Source organism: Nycticebus coucang, chromosome 13, assembly GCF_027406575.1.
Source record: "Nycticebus coucang isolate mNycCou1 chromosome 13, mNycCou1.pri, whole genome shotgun sequence".
NCBI lineage: Eukaryota > Metazoa > Chordata > Mammalia > Primates > Lorisidae > Nycticebus > Nycticebus coucang.
Window position 1 is genome coordinate 34,241,656 of NC_069792.1, and position 17,121 is coordinate 34,258,776.

The window sequence follows — 17,121 nt, forward strand, 5'->3', positions numbered from 1 at the left end:
AACATGGGAATCACTGGAACCACTGCCTAGGATACACTTGGTAAGAGGTTGACATCTCAGGAAAGGCGGGAAGTCACGTCTGATCAAAGAATAACATCTGCTCCCTAAGTGTCACATTGTGGGAGAAGAGGAAAGACAAGCAGCTGAGGTATAGAATGTCCACTGGGAACGTGAGATCCAAGGGAGGATTATGCTCTGGGAACAGAGTATAACTGAGTGGTGAGGGTGAAGTTAAGTCACAGAAGGGGGTCCTCATACCAGGAGAGAGAATGGAGGGTATACGTGAAGAAGGCTCAGGCAAAGGGGCTGGTGCTAACTCCCGGAGGGCTTCCTGAGATTGGAGAGGACAGAGTGGGTAAAGATTATCTCACAGAAAACATGGGAGTGAACAGGCCTGCAGAAGGAACAGGGTCTTCAGAGACAAACAGGGCACCACTAGCTTGACTTCAGCATTTGTTCCATGGCACATCAGACCCCTTGCATTTGTTCCATGGCACATCTCACAAGGGGTCTGTACACACAGCTGATGAATGCAGACGGTATAGTGATGCTGGCCTGGGGACTGCAGAAGATAGGAGGCACAAAGTTGCAACCAGGACCAGGAAAGAGGGGCCTGCTGACCTAGCAGGGTGGGGACATCTGAAGCCTGCTTCCCCTTGACCGTACCATACCCGCCCATGACTTGACAATACTGTCTGTGGCCTCCTCCCAAGACCGTCACTCACATCCCCATCCCATGGCTACCACCTCACATGATCATGGCAGAATGCACTGAATCCCTGAAATGTATAGAACATGCTTTGCAAAGGGTCCAGGAAGCACGAAAAGAGTCATCACATTTTCAGAGCAGAAAGCAGCGTCATTTTTCTACTTCTGTTTGGGAAACCTGCAGAGTAGATGATATGTAAGAAAGATAGCAGCATAGGGATCATACTGGAGTCTCTGTAGGGAAGACACCTTGGTTATTAAACTCTAATGGCCCCAAAAAGCCAACAAAGTCAAATGGTCAACAGTAATATTAACAGATTGAAGTCCTCTGGTTTCATTTATCCAGAATATTAACCCACCTGCTGCTCAAAACCATCATGTGAAGCTCAGACATCAGTGGTTACTTCAAAGAGGAGGCTGAGCACCCAGAAAGTCAAAGTGCTGATTCAGTCAGGAGACTGAAGTGCTGACTCCAAACCAACCTGTAACCTTTCCTGGACATCTCCCTTGGCCACCTATTAGGGAATACCAGTGCCCATTCAGTCATTGCTTCCTGCCCACAAATGGAAAGAGTGGAGACGCTGAGAAGTGTCTCATTGCTTAATATCTTCCTAGGATTCTACCCCATAGGGCTCTGTTTTCACAGAGACACTGTATCTAACAACTGACATTCTCTGAGAGCATGGACATGGGGCCTCACAGAAGTAAAGGAAGGCTCACAATTGGAGAGCTCGGTCAAATCACACAATCTTACCTTTCATGTACACCTTAGTTTCCCCTTTTGGCTCTGCCCTGATGCTGAGAGCAAAAGGAAAAGAATGAAAGGCTGAGATTCACTTCTCTCACACATTCATTATTCAAGAATAATGTGCCTCTCCATTATAACAAACAGAAAGCTATTCCTCTTATCCATTTTTAAAAGTGATAGAATATTTAACATTTTCCTTCTTTGAAAAACTCAAGGGAGGATTTTGTTGTAGAATTTCCACTTAGTGTTCTCTGAAGTCCTCTGCTCAAGGAGGACACAGAATCAGAAATCAACAGTCACATCTGCTACCTCAGAGGACCCTGTATTTTGAGGACAGAGCTTACATGGTCTGGACATTGCTCTCCTGAGGAGCTTAACATGAAGTAAGGGTTGGCTGAGTGGTACCTAATATGGGAAAGCAAAAATCAAGTGTCACTTTCTCAATATGCCAGTCCAGAATCACGAAGTCACGGGTTTGGGCATTTATTCTAGAAGACTCCACCACACCCAGATAGGCAGCCAGTGAGCCTAAAGTGGAAGCCTTTACCCAGATAGGCAGCCTGTGAGCCTAAAGTGGAAACCTTCATTCTCCTGGACCCCTAGCCCTGTCCACGCTTTCCCCCTGGAGGAGTGATGCTCTATCATTCTCCAAGACAATTAGACTCATTTAGAAATGTGGAAGTAGAAATGGGAAACAGCAACAGGGAAACTTGGAAGGTCCTTACCTTTTGGTTGTCTTAGATTTTCCAGAAAGTTGGTGAAAATGCTTTCTTTCTTTATTATTATTATTATTTTTCTTTTCTTTTCTTTTTTTTTTTTATTGTTGGGGATTCATTGAGGGTACAGTAAGCCAGGTTACACTGATTGCATTTGTTAGGTAAAGTCCCTCTTGCAATCATGTCTTGCCCCCAGAAGTTGTGACACACACACCAAGGCCCCAGCCCTCTCCCTCTTTTTCTCTCTCTGCTTTTCCTTCCCCCCAACATGACCTTAATTGTCATTGATTGTCCTCATATCAAAATGAGTACATAGGATTCATGCTTCTCCATTCTTGTGATGCTTTACTAACACAAGGTAACAGAGGTACAAAAGGAAAAACCCGAGACTACGATGAAAGGTGAGGAGGGAGTTAGTATTCAAGAAAGCAGAAGCAGAGCTTAGCCAGAGCTCAGTATAATTGTTCAGAAAACAGACTTTTCTGCACTTTCTGGAGAGTGGGGCTGCCTGAAGCAACTGAGTGCTGAGGGTGCCCAGGCTTGCCTGTAGCCCCAGGTCTGCATCACACAGCACAGGAGAGTCACAAAGGGGGTTTGAGGGTGTGTAGGGGAAAACAGAAGGAGGGCAGCCACAGCCCCCACCCACCATGGGACTTCTGGGTCCCTCTGCCCTCCCCTGCCATCCCGTTTTACAACTTCACCCTTTTCTTCACAAAATATGTTTGCCTCAGTGAAATGTTCTGTTTATCTGTAACCCAGCTATTACCTGAGTCCCCCTTTCTTTGTGCAGCCTTTGACTTGGACCTTGGAAGTCTGACACAGCTGGAATTTCTGCTTCTACACAGGCATTTATAGTCTCAGGATTACACAGATCCTCAAACCTAACCTTAACCTAACCTAGATATAAAACCTAAAGTTCTATTACACTTATTTTAGTCTCATGGATATTGAATAGAAAATGTTTTCAGGTATTTAGCCTTTCATGTTTTTAATCAAAGAAGTTAACTCAAATAAAACTAATATTATTGAACTTTCAAATATATAATTATTTGTATATAATTAAAACTTCAAGTGATATTGGGGGTAAATTTAAAGCACTTATATTTCTCAATTTAGTGAAGCTTAAACTCTACAAGGACTTCAATTTAGTGAAGATTAAACTCTACAAGGACTTCAGCCATACTCCATACACACACACATGCACATGCACATGCTTTGATGAATAGCATAATAATAATGAGTCCAATATTTTGCAATTGAGGAATAAATTCCTTCCCATTACTTCAACCTTCCATTCATTATATTGACCACACTTTGTTTTCTAACCCTACCTAAGGAACAGATAGTCCTAGGCCTCTACATTAATTTCATTATAGGTCTTTGGCTCCCCTAAGCCAGGCCAGTCACATAGCTGTTGACTCCCACAGCTTGTGGTGACAAAGTAGGACCTAGGAGTGTGAAAGGCTTCAGGCAGAATCTGTTCTTGAGCAGCCTCACACGGGCCATGTAAACATGACCTTTCCTATTCATGAACAAAACCTGTTCCATGAGGTTCTTCATGTCAGGTATATCTAATCCCAATATTCCCCCCCCTTTTCCCCATACTGTCATTGTAAACTCTTTATCAGATGATAGCTGTCCTCTGAACTGTCTCACAACTTATCATGTCTCTCTGAAACAATGCAGCCCTTCACTTACCAAGAGCTTTCACTCTCGCCTCTCGTTGATATGCATCCTCAATCAAGTTTTTATTTAAGAAATATTTCCTTCTGGAAAGTAGGAGACACAGACATCTGTAGATTTGGGGCTCTGCCTTTGACCTCATTATGCAGTTTTAGCAGTAAGTCCCACATAGTTAAATAGCTATTCAAATGTGTAGAAGCAGTTTTCCTACCCCAAACATTTGTAACTCCCAGGTGGTCTCTGTAATAAATCAGATACTGTGGGGCTCGCACACATCATGTCCCTTCTTAACAATGGCTTTATACTGCCTCATGCATGTGCATTAATTGGCTATTCATAAAACCAAAAAGTGGACATAAAAACTAAAATTTCAACAATTGTGCAATTATTTTACAGTTTATTATACTCATATTATGGAACATTATGCATTTTTTTATTTGACTTTCTAGATGGGACTCTAACCCAGGCTTGAGTGAAGTGGTATAACCATAGCTCACTATAACATCAGACTCCTAGGACTATCTAGGACTACAGTCATGCATCACCTCTAATTTTTCTAGAGACATGGTCTTGCTATGTTGATCTGGCTGGTTTTAAATACATATCCTCAATCTTTCTGCCTCAGCCTCCCAAGAGATTATAGGCCTGAGCCAGGTGCACCAGGCCTGGAATATTATATTCAATGAGATGATGAAAATATTCAATTTTTTAAGTGTATTAACTAAAACACAAAAAACCAGGGAGTCAACAGCTATGTGACTGGCCTGGCTTAGGGGAGCCAAAGACCTAAATTAGTGACCAGAACAATCCCAGCGGTGGTGGCTGTGGGAAGGACTTTCATCATTGCTCACCCTACTGCAAGAAGCCCAGGTTGGAGAACGAGACTTTTTCCATATGGGGGAAAGCGAAGGAAGAGAGTGAGATGGTAATCTAGGGAATTCTCTCTAACTTTACTCAGGCCCACCAAGGCAGTAACACCAGGAGGCTGCAAGAGTCTTGGGGTTTGTGTTCTTGAGCGCCCCCTAGTTTTGACATGGCTGCAGTGACCAAAGACTTAGATCACAATACTGAATTCCCTCTGAATACCAAAAGGGATGGGTACAAATATGCCCAGACTGCAAGCATTAGAATAAGTACCGAACTCTTCAATGCCTAGGCGATAAACATCGACAAGCATCAAGAACATCCAGGAAAACATGATGACTTAACCAAGTGAACTAAATAAGGCAACACTGACCAATCCCAGAGTGATGGAGATGAGTATCTTGGTATACCTAAAGGCCGTGAAGGTAGTATCTTATGATGTTGTTTAGAAGTATTATATTTTACCTTTTATATTTAGCTCTATGATCCATCTCAGATTTTTTTCGGTGTGTGTTCAGTACAACGTTAGAACAAGTTGTTGTTTGTCTCCCTACAGATGTTCAATTATTTGACATTATTTTCCTCCACTGAATTGTCATGAAAGTTTTGTTGTTAAATTAACATACTGAGTAGAGAAGGGGTTGACGTCTGGACTTTTGTTCTATCTGTCCACACTGCTTTAATACTACACTGTCTAAATTAAAACCACCATATATTTTAATTACAGAAGTATTACTTTAATACTTGAAATCTGATATTATCAGTTTACCAACTGTGTTCTTCCCTTCAAAGACTGAGCTTTTGACTCCATAGTTCAATTTAATAATAAAAGACATTTAAAATTTTTTCAGTATATTGACTCAATTTATAAATACTGATATCTCTCCATTTATTTAGAGTCTTACATTTCTCTCAGCATTTTTCTTTAGTTTCCCATATGAAAAATTTTTGTATCGTTTGTTAGATCTTACCTAAATTTTTGATGTTTTATGCTATTTTTGTTTCTTTTCATTCATTATTAAAGTGTTTATATTTGATATATAGAAATACAATTTTATAATTTTTACTTACATACAAGTTTTTCAGATTCACTTATTAATTCTAGTACATTGCTTGCAGATTCCTTAGGGTACACAATTGTATCCTTTGTAATTATTAACACTTTCAATTATTCATTTCTGTTCCAATATTAATACCTTTAATTTATTTTTGTTGTCTTCTGGAAGTGTTTAGAAAAAGTTCAAATAGAAATGGTGTTTCTTTTTCTGACCCCAGGAAGAAAGTGTTCAATGTTTTACCAATAAGTATAATTTGGTGGAAGTATTTTTGTGCATACTCTTTATCAGATTAAGAAAAGTTACTTTTATTTTCCAGTTTCATGAGCATTTTTGCAATGAATTATTACTTAATTTTAATAAGTGCCTTTTCTACCTCCTTGACATAATTCTTTTTCTCCTTTATTTTGGTAATGTGGTGAATTGATTAATGTTTTAATATCAAACTCATTTCTAGAAAAAACCCAAATTGGTCACCAAATTCTGTTTCTGTTAGTTCTTTTTTTATTAAATCATAGCTGTGTACATTAATGCAATCAATGTGCTTGTTTTGTACACAATTGCTGGGTACAATGTGCTGGTTTTATATACAATTTGAAATATTTTCATCAACTGGTTAACATAGCCTACATGGCATTTTCTTACTTATTATGTTAAGACATTTATATTCTACTTTTAGTACATTTCATATGTGCCATTGTAAGATGCACCATAAGTGTGGTCCCACCAATTACCCTCCCTTCACCCATCCTTCTCCTCCCCTGCCCTCCTTCTCCCCTTTCCCCATATTCTGGGGTTATATTTGAGTTATAGCTTTCACATGAAAGCTATAAATTGGTTTCATAGTAGGGCTGAGTACATTGGATACTTTTTCTTCCATTCTTGAGATACTTTGCTAAGAAGAATATATTTCAGCTCCATCCATGTAAACATGAAAGAGGTAAAGTCTCCATCTTTCTTTATGACTGCATAATATTCAATGGTGTACATATACCACAATTTATTAATCCAGTCATGGGTCGATGGGCACTTGGTTTTTTTCCATGACTTAGCAATTATGAATTGGGCTGCAATAAACATTCTGATACAAATATCTTTGTTATAACGTGATTTTTGGTCTTCTGGATATATACCTAGTAGAGGAATTGTAGGATCAAATGGTAGGTCTATTTTTAAATCCCTAAGTGATCTCCAACCATCTTTCCAAAAGGAATGTATTAGTTTGCATTCCCACCAGCAGTGTAGAAGTGTTCTCTTTTCTCCACATTCATGCCAACATCTTTGGTTTTGAGATTTTGTGATGTGGACTAATCTTACTGGAGTTAGATGATATCTCAAAGTAGTTTTGATTTGCATTTCTATGATGACTCAGGATGATGAACATTTTTTCATACGTCTGTCTGTAGACCGTGTGAATGTCTTCTTCAGAGAAGTTTCTCTTCATGTTCCTTGACCAACCTGAGATGGGATCACTTGTTCTTTTCCTGCTAATATGTTTGAGTTCCCTGTGGATTCTGTTTATTAAAGCCTTGGAGACATATCTGCAAATATCTTCTCCCATTCTTAGGGCTGTCTGCTTGCTTTACTTACTGTGTTCTTAGCTGTGCAGAAGCTGTTTAGTTTGATCAGATCCCAGTAATGTATTTTTGATGTTGCTTCAATTGCCCCAGGGGTCCTTCTCATAAAATGTTCACCCAGGCTGATTTCTTCAAGTGTTTTCACTGCACTTTCTTCTTATTTTTATTTATTTATTCTTATTTTTATTTATTTACTTTTTCTTTGTTTGTTTGTTTTGCAGATTTTGGCTGGGGCCAGGTTCAAACACGTTATCTCGGGTACATGGGCCAGCGCCCTACTCCTTGAGTTACAGGCACCACACACTTCCAGCATTTTTATAGTTTCATGTCTTGAGTTTAAATCTTTAATCCAGTGAAAGTCTATTTTAGTAACAGTGAAAGGTGTGTGTCCAGTTTCAGTCTTCTGCAGGTTGCCAGCCTGTTCACCCAGAACCATTTGTTAAATAGGGAATCTTTTCCCCACTGAATGTTTTTAATTGGCTTGTCAAAGATTAAATAAAGGTAAGTAGCTGGATTCATCTCCTGGTTCCCTATTCTGTTCCAGACATCTACTTCTCTGTTTTTGTGCCAGTACCATGCTGTTTTGATCACTACCAATTTGTAGTATAGGCTGAGGTCTGGTAGCATGATTCCTCCCGCTTTGTTTTTATTTCTGGGTAATGTCTTGGCTATTCGAGGTTTTTTCTGATTCCATATAAAACAAAGTATTGTTTTTTCAAGATCTTTAAAGTATGACAGTGGAGCTTTAATAGGGATTGCATTGAAATTATATATTGCTTTGGGTAGTATGGACATTTTAACAAAGTTGATTCTTCCCAGCCATGAGCATGGTATCTTTTTCTGTTTGTTAACATTTTCAGCTATTTCTTTTCTTAGAGTTTCATAGTTCTCTTTATAGAGCTCTTTCACGTCCTTTGTTAGATAAATTCCCAAATATTTCATCTTCTTTGGCACTACTATGAATGGGATAGAGTCCTTAACTGTTTTTTCAACTTGACTATTGTTGGTATATATAAAGGCTACCAATTTATGAATGTTGATTTTGTAACCTGAGATGCTGCTGTATTCCTTGATCACTTCTAAGAGTTTTGTAGTAAAGTCCCTAGAGTTTTCCAGATATACAATCATATCATCTGCGAAGAGCGAAAGTTTGATCTCTTCTGACCCTATATGGATACCCTTGATCGCCTTTTCTTCCCTAATTGAGGTGGATAAAACTTCCATTACAATGTTAAAAAGCAATGGAGACAATGGGCAGCCTTGTCTGGTTCCTGATCTGAGTGGAAATGATTCCAATTTAACTCCATTCAATATGTTATTGGCTGTGGGTTTGCTGTAGATGGTCTGTATCAGTTTAAGAATTGTCCCTTCTATACTGATTTTCTTACGTGTTCTGATTATGAAGCGATGCTAGATATTATCAAAAGCTTTTTCTGCATCAATTGAGAGAATCATATGGTCTTTGTTTTTTAATTTGTTTATGTGCTGGATTATATTTATAGATTTATGTATATTGAACCAGCCTTGAGACCCGGGGATAAACCGACTTGGTCATGATGTATAATTTGTTTGATGTGTTGCTGGATTCTGTTTGTTAGGATCTTGTTGAATATTTTTGCATCTGTATTCATTAGTGATATTGGTCTATAATTTTCTTTTCTTGTTGGGTCTTTTCCTGGTTTGGGGATCAGGGTGATGTTTGCTTCATAGAACGTGTTGGGTATTCTTCCTTCCTTTTCTACCTTTTGGAACAGCTTGAGTAATATAGGTACTAATTCCTCTTTAAAGGTTTGGTAGAATTCAGACGTGAAACCATCTGGTCCCGGGCTTTTCTTTTTAGGGAGATTTTGTATGGTTGATGCTATTTCAGAACTTGATATGGGCCTATTCAACATTTCCACTTGATTCTGGCTGTGTTGGAAGGTGATGTGCTTCCAAGTATTGGTCAATTTCCTTCAGATTTTCATATTTTTGAGAATAAAGTTTTTTGTAATATTCATTAAGGATTTTTTGGATTTCTGAGGAGTCTGTTATTTCGTCTTTGTCATTTCTGATTGATGAGATTAGAGATTTTACTCTTTTTTTCCTGATTAGGTTGGCCAAAGGTTTATCTATTTTATTGACCTTTTCGAAAAAACAGCTTTTGATTTATTGATCTGTTGCCTTATTCTTTTGTTTTCATTTTCATTTAATTCTGCTCTAATTTTGGTTCTTTTCTTCTACTGTGTTTGGGGTTGGAATGTTCTTCCTTTTCCAGTTGCTTGAGATGTCCCATTAAGTTGTTAACTTCCTCTCTTTCCATTCTCTTGAGGAAGGCTTGCAGTGCTATAAATTTCCCTCTTAGAACTGCCTTTTGTGGTGTCCCAGAGGTTCTGATAGTTCGTGTCTTCATTGTCATTTTGATCCAAAAAATTGGCAATTTCTTTCTTAATCTCATCTCTGACCCAGCAATTATTCAGCATAAGGTTATTTAACTTCCATGTTTTTGTATGAGTATGCAGATTCCTGTTATTACTCAGCTCAAGTTTTATTCCATGGTGGTTCAAGAAGATGCATGGAATAAGTTCTATTCCTTTAAATTTACTGAGGTTAGACTTGTGACCTAAGATGTGATCGATTTTGGAGTAAGTTCCGTGGGCTGATGAGAAGTATGTGTATTCCATTTTGTTGGGATGAAATGTTCTACAGATGTCTGCTAAATCCAAATGTTGGATGGTTAGGTTTAAATCTAAGATTTCTTTGCTCAGCTTCTTGTTGGAAGATCGATCCAACACTGCCAAAGGAGTGTTGAAATCTCCGACTATTATCGAGCTGGAGGAAATTAAGTTGCTCATGTCCTTTAGAGTTTCTCTTATAAATTGAGGCGCATTCTGGTTGGGTGCATAGATATTAATAATAGAAATCTCACCATATTGAGTATTACCCTTAATGAATATGAAGTGACCATTTTTATCCTTCCTTACTTTTGTTTGGTTTAAAGCCAATTGTATCTGCAAATAAAATTACAACACCTGCTTTTTTCTGATTACCATTTGCCTGAAATATGGATGACCATCCTTTCATCCTGAGTCTATATTTGTCTTTTAAGTTAAGATGTGATTCATGTATGCAACAAATATATGGCCTAAATTTTTGTATCCAGTCTGCTAACCTATGCCTCTTTAGAGGACAGTTTTAGCCGTTCACATTAATGGAGAATATTCATACGTCTGGTAAAATTTTGGGTACTGAGTTTTTCAAAAGTCCAGTGGACATTTTTAATCCTTTCACCAGTGTGGAAGTTGGAGTTTGATCAAAAGTTTCTGTGTGAGTTTACTTTTATGGTAGAGGATTGGGTTGGTCATTATGGAGGATAGGTCTGAAGATATCCTGAAAAGCTGGTGTGGTTATGGCAAATTTCTTCAACATATGAATGTCAGTAAAGTATTTAATTTCTCCATCATAAATGAAACTCAGTTTAGCTGGATACAGGATCTGGGGTTGAAAGTTATTTTGCTTTAGGAGATTAAAAGTCAATGACCACCCTCTTCTGGCTTGAAAATTTTCAGCAGAGAGAGATCTGCAGTCATTCTAATATTCTTCCCTTTGTAGGTAATGGCTTTCTTACATCTGGCTGATTTGAGAATCTTCTCTTTCATATTAACTTTAGTGAAGTTAATTATGATATGCCTGGGGGATGTCTTACTGGGGTTAAGTCATGGTGGGGTTCTGAAGCTGTCTGCTATCTGAATTTCAGACTCTCTAGTCATGTCTGGAAAATTCTCTTTCATAATTTCATGGAGAAAGTCCTCTGTGCCTAGCAAGGCCACTTCATCATTTTCAGGGGTTCCAATGAGGTGAATATTAGCTTTCTTTGAATTATCCCAGAGCACTCTGAGAGAATGATCTGTTTTTGCTCGCCATTTCTCTTCCTCTTTCACAGTTTGGGAGCGTTCAAAGGCTTTGTCTTCAATGTCAGAAGTCCTTTCTTCTGCTTGCTCCACTCTGTTACTGAGAGATTCTACTGTATTTTTCAGATCTTTGAGGGCTGCAAATTATTGCTTCAGTGTGTCAAAGTCTTTGGTGTTTTTGTCTTTAAATTCGTTAAATTCTTGAGACAACTTTTGAATTTCTCCTCGAATTCCTAATTCCATTTTATTAATCTTGTTTGCAATCCAAATTCTGAATTCAATTTCTGACATCTCAGCCAGTTGTTTGTCAATGTGATCTTCGATTACATCTGCCATATCTTTCCTTGGGGGGGGGGGTTGATCTATTCTGGTTATTCATGTTACCAGAGTTTTTCCACTGATTCCACCCCATGATTGTTTTACTCCCTTTGATTTTTCCCCTGGAGCTTTTTCAAGTACTCATACAGTGCTGTGGCCTGAGAAACTGGGGCCCATTTTGGTATGGTGGGGGCTAAGTGGTTCTGTCTTATTTTCAGCTGGTTTCTGTTCAACCCCAGTGAAACACTTACTCCGGGTTTAAGTCTCAGCTGTGGAGAAATACAAGCAATTAAGTCACCCTGCCCACCACAGGCAACAATTGGAAAAGGAAAGTCAAACCTTCCTACAACCATACACCCACGGCACCATCTGAATAGCCCTTGGACGATTGGCTCAGTTCAAAAGTTCCAAATCAATTGTCTCAGTCAGCACCTGTCTTGGGTGGGAGAGTTTAAGAGGTCTCTGGGAACTGTATCACAGGGGTCTGGTGACTACTCTGTTATGGCTTGCTCCAGTGCTGCATGGAGTCAGGAGGAGCCACCCAGCAAATAAATCAGTTTGGGAAGGTTGATGCCTCCTTCCCCACCTTGCAGCTCTGTCACACCCAGTTGCTGCTAGCCCCACAGGGCTATGACCCAGTCAGTTGTCTGCAGTGAGCAGATACTCCAGAGGTTTGCACCTGCCTAAATCACAGGGAAGTCTGTATCTGCTCTTGCAGGCCGCTGCTCTCTTCCTCTATCGAGCAGGGGGGGCGATGAGGCCTTTCAATCTCGGGCACTTGATGGAGGCTCGGTGGTGTTCACTAAGTTCCAGCCCCACCCATAGTTTATGTTACTGGCTGAACAGAACAACCCTGTGGGAGTTTGTTTCTGACCCTGCTTAATTCCTCTGCAGAGAAGAGGCTGATTTGAGTTCCCAGAACTTGTGCCTCAGGCCCTGTCTTTACTCCTTCAGGTTTGTATTCACAGCACGATTAGTTGTCAGCTGTAGCCTCTTGGTCTCCTTTGTCTATAGGTTGATGATGCCCTGAAGGCTGGGTGCGTCTTAGGCTCAGTAAAGTCCTCCTCTGGATCAGCCCCACCCTGGGATTTTCCTGGCTCTGCGTGTGCATTTTCTAGTCCCCGTGTTCCACCCAGGCCAGTACCGCCCCAGGCAAACTCTTTACTCACGGGGCCTGTATTTCAGTCCCAGGTCTGTTCCATGGTAGTTGCCATCTGAGAAGATGTCCAGCCTCATGTGGTTGCCCAGGGAGACAGGGGGAATGGCTATGAGATATCTGGGAGTGGGCCTTGTTATTGCTAAAGATGGCTGCTGCTCTGCACCTCGGGGCACCGCCACTCTGGCGTGATTCCCTCTTAGCCGTCCGTCATCTCCTCACTCCTGTGCTTCAGAATCAGCACTGTCTAGCTGCAGTCCAGGTCCTCTCTATGCCTCTCGAGAAATCACCCAAGAATCTGGACTCCTGGGGGGCAGGCCTCCAGACCTCAGAGTGAGAGTGGAGGGGAGTGCTGGGAGCGCCAAGTTGCAGGTTGTAACACCAAGCTCATCAATTGCAAATGAGGAAATAAACAGAAACAAAGGCTACCAGACACATGAGCCCATAGATACAGAAACAGACAGAGACACATAGACATACAGACAACACCCACGACAACAGCAACATAAAAAGAACTGCAATTAAAATAGTGATAATCGTAAAATAATTGAAAAAAAGAAAAAGAAAAAAGTGGTGTTCATAGAAAAGTTAAAAGAGAAGAAAGGAGAAATTAAAAATAGACAAAATAGAAATAAAAAATATATCTATATAAAAAGTAATAATAAAAAATTCACAAAAGTTCCTCCAAGAAAATGGTGAGGAAAAAACAGAACAAAAGAAAAAAAAAAGAAAGAAATAAAGAAAAAGAGAAAAGAAAAAAAGGCACCAACCACAAAAATATTATTCTTGTATGTAGAAATATATATCTGTATGTATGATGTAGGGATCAACTTTCGTAGGAATATATTCATACTGCAATATACTTTCTGGACACCCGGTGTCACTGTGAGTGGTTTCCAGGCTTATACCTGATTCACAGTTTATAGTGTTACCATGGTAACCACCTTCCATGGCCGATCACCATTTTGGAGTTTCTGTAAAAGTTTGTCACCTAAGTATTGTGTAACCTCGGCTGTTCTGCTCCAGACAGCACTGGCGACCGACTTTCCCACTCAGTGCAGGAGTCCACACCTCTCAAATCTTTCCACTCTGCTCCCAGGTTCTCCTGCAAACTGGAGACTGCAATCGGCTGTGGGGGAGGGTGCTGCTGGGGTCGTGCAGTTGAGGCGGGTCCCAGCATCCCGTGGCTGTAGCCGGTTCCCGCGGCTAGAGCACTCGGGGACCTTATTCTGAGTTTTATGGTTCAGAGCTTCCCTTTTGGATTGGGACCCGCCAGTTTGCTGCGCAGCCTGAATCGCCAACCCCCTCCACCATTCTTCACCAGGAATGCTCCAGTCTATTCAGGTCTGTGGGAAGGCGTCCACCCTTTTGGGTAGTTCAAAATGTCTGTTTCCCGGGCGGGATCCCTTCCCTTTAATTTTCTATCAGGCTGCCCAGCTCCCCGTGGTTTTGAGTGGCTCTCCTTTTGGATGCCTCCCTCAGTTCAGGAATAAATATTCGTCAATTGGGTTTTGTCAGCATTTGCAAGCTGCTGTCCTCCATAAGGGAGGGGTCTGCTGGCCAGCATGGCCAAGCAGGGAAGAATCTCTACAACACATTCTGTGGTTTTAAATTGCCCCTGATATATAGCAAGCTGCCAATCTCCAGCTGTCCATCCACACCAATAATCCACACACAGGGAAGGTCCAGACCACCTTTCTTCTCACCTGATGGCTTGGGAGAGGTGGGCTACACATCTGTCCTGTCTGCCATCTTACTCCACCTGCCTCTTATCCATTTTTAAAGGAGATAAAATATTCCCCATTTTCCTTCTCTGAGAAACTCAATGGAGGATTTTGTTGTGAAATCTCGACTTAGTGTTCTCAGAAGTCCTCTGCCAAAGAAGGACCCAGAATCATAAACCAATAGTCATATCTGCTCCCTCAGAGGACCCTGCATTCTGAGGACACAGCTTGGATGGTCTGCACATTGCTTTCCTGAGCAGCTCAATGTGAAGGAAGAGTTGGCTCAGTGATACCTAATATGGGAAAGCAACAATCAAGTATCATTTTCTCAATATGCCAATCCAGAATCATGAAGTCATGTGTTTTGGGATTTATCCAGAAGCCCCCACCACACCCAGTTGGGCAGCCTGTAAGCCTAACTTGGAAGTTTCATCCTCCTGAACCCCTAGCCCTGTCCAACCTCTCCCCCTGGAGGAGTGATGCTCTGTAACTCTCCAAGCCAATCAGACTCATTTAGAAATGTGGGAATAGGATTGGGAAACAGCAACAGGGAATCCCTCTTGGGAGTTCCTTACCTTTTGGATGTCTGAGTTTTTCCAGAAGGTTGGTGAAAATGCTTTCAACAGAAGGTAGCAGAGGCACAAAAGCAACAATCTGAAACAGAACCAGAACTCAGCCAGGGCTCAGTATAGTTGTTCAGAAAACAGGAACTCTTCTTCACTGTCTGGAGAGTGGGGCTGCCTGAAGCAACTGAGTGCTGAGGGTGTCCAGGCTTGGCTGTAGCCCCAGGTCTGCATCACACAGCACAGGAGAGTTACAAAGGGGTTTTGAAGGTGTGGAGGGAACAACAGGAGGAGGGCAACCACAGCCCCCACCCACCATCCCAGAAAACCCTCTGTCCCTGTTGGGACTTCTGGTTCCTCTGTCGTCCCCTGTCATCCCATTTTACGACTTCACACATTCTTCACACCTTATGTTTGCCTCAATGAAATGTTCCATTTGTTTTATGTGTAACCAGCTATTACCTGAGTCCCCCTTTGCTTTGTGTAGCCTTTGACTTGGACCTTGGAAGTCTGAAACAGCTGGAATTTCTGCTTCTATCCAGACATTTATACTCTCAGGATTACACAGATCCTCAAATCCGTGTTAGCTACAGAATTTTTTGCCTAAACTCTAACCTAGATATAAAATCTAAAGTTCTATTACACTTATTTTAGTCTTATGAATGTTGAATAGAAAATGTTTTAAAGTCAGCCTTTAGTGTTTCAATCAGAGTAGCTGACTCAAATAAAATGAATAATATTCAACAATCTATAATTAAGACTTCAAGTGATATGGGGGTAAATTTAGAGCACTTATTTTTCTGAAGTTAATGAAACAAACTGTACAAGGACTTCAGACATACTACATACACACAACCGCACCCACACACATTTACATGCTTTGATGAATGAGTCTAATATTTTCAAATTCAGGAATCAATTCCCTCCTATTACTTCAAGATTATACTCCATTCATTATATTGACTATACCTTTTTTTCTAACTCTATCCAAGGAACAGATAATCCCAGACATCTACATTAATTCCATTACAGGTCTGTGGCTCCCCCAACACAGGCTAGCTCACAGTGTGAATAAATTGTTTGCTCCCTCAGCCCATGGTGGTGAAAAAGGGCCTAGGAGTGTCAAAGCCTTCAGGTAGAATCTGACCTTGAGCAGCCTCACCTGAGTCTTCCATGGGCCACGTGAACATGATCTTTCCTATAGTCAGGCTCTTCATGTCAGGTGTATATACTCCCTATATTCCTCCACCTTTTTCCTAGACCTTCTTTGTAAACTCTTTATCAGATGCTAGCTGTCCTCTGAACTGTCTCCTAACTTATCGTGTTTCTCTGAAACTCTGTAGCCCTTCACTTTCCAAGAGCTTCCACTCTCTCCTCCCTTTGATATGCATCCTCAATCAAGTTTTCAGTTCAGAAATATTTCCTTCTTGAAACTAGGAGGCACAGACACGTGTATATTTGGGATTCTGCCTTTGACCTCATAATGCAGCTTTAACAGTAAGTCCTACATAGTTCAAGATCTATACAAATGCAGAGAAGTGCTTTTCCTACTCCCAGCATTTGTAACTGCCAAGTGGTCTCTGGAACAAATCGGATACTGTGGGGCGTACCTGCTCCCACACATCGCGTTCCTGGCATTATACTGCCTCACAGATGGGCACTAGTTGGCTATTCATAAAACCAAAAAGTGGACATAAAAACTAAAATTTCAACAATTGTGGAATTATTGTGCAAATTATTATGCTAATATCATGGAATGTTATAAATTTTGTTGTTTTTATAGACAGAATCACTCACATGGGCTTAATGAAGTGGTACAATCATAACTCACTTTATCATTAGTCTCCTGGGTTCAAGAGATCCTCCTGCCTCAGCCTCCAAAGTATCTGGGACTACAGTCATGAATCACCTCTAATTTTTGTAGAGACAGGGTCTTGCTATGTTGATGTGACTGGTTTTGAAGGCATATCCTCAAACGATTCTGCCTCAGCCTCCCAAGACATTAAAGGCATGAACCAGGTGCACCTGGCCTGGAATAATATATTCAGTGAGATAATGAGAATATTTAAATTTTTTCAGTGTATTAACTGAGACACAAAATACAAAATTAGATGAAAAA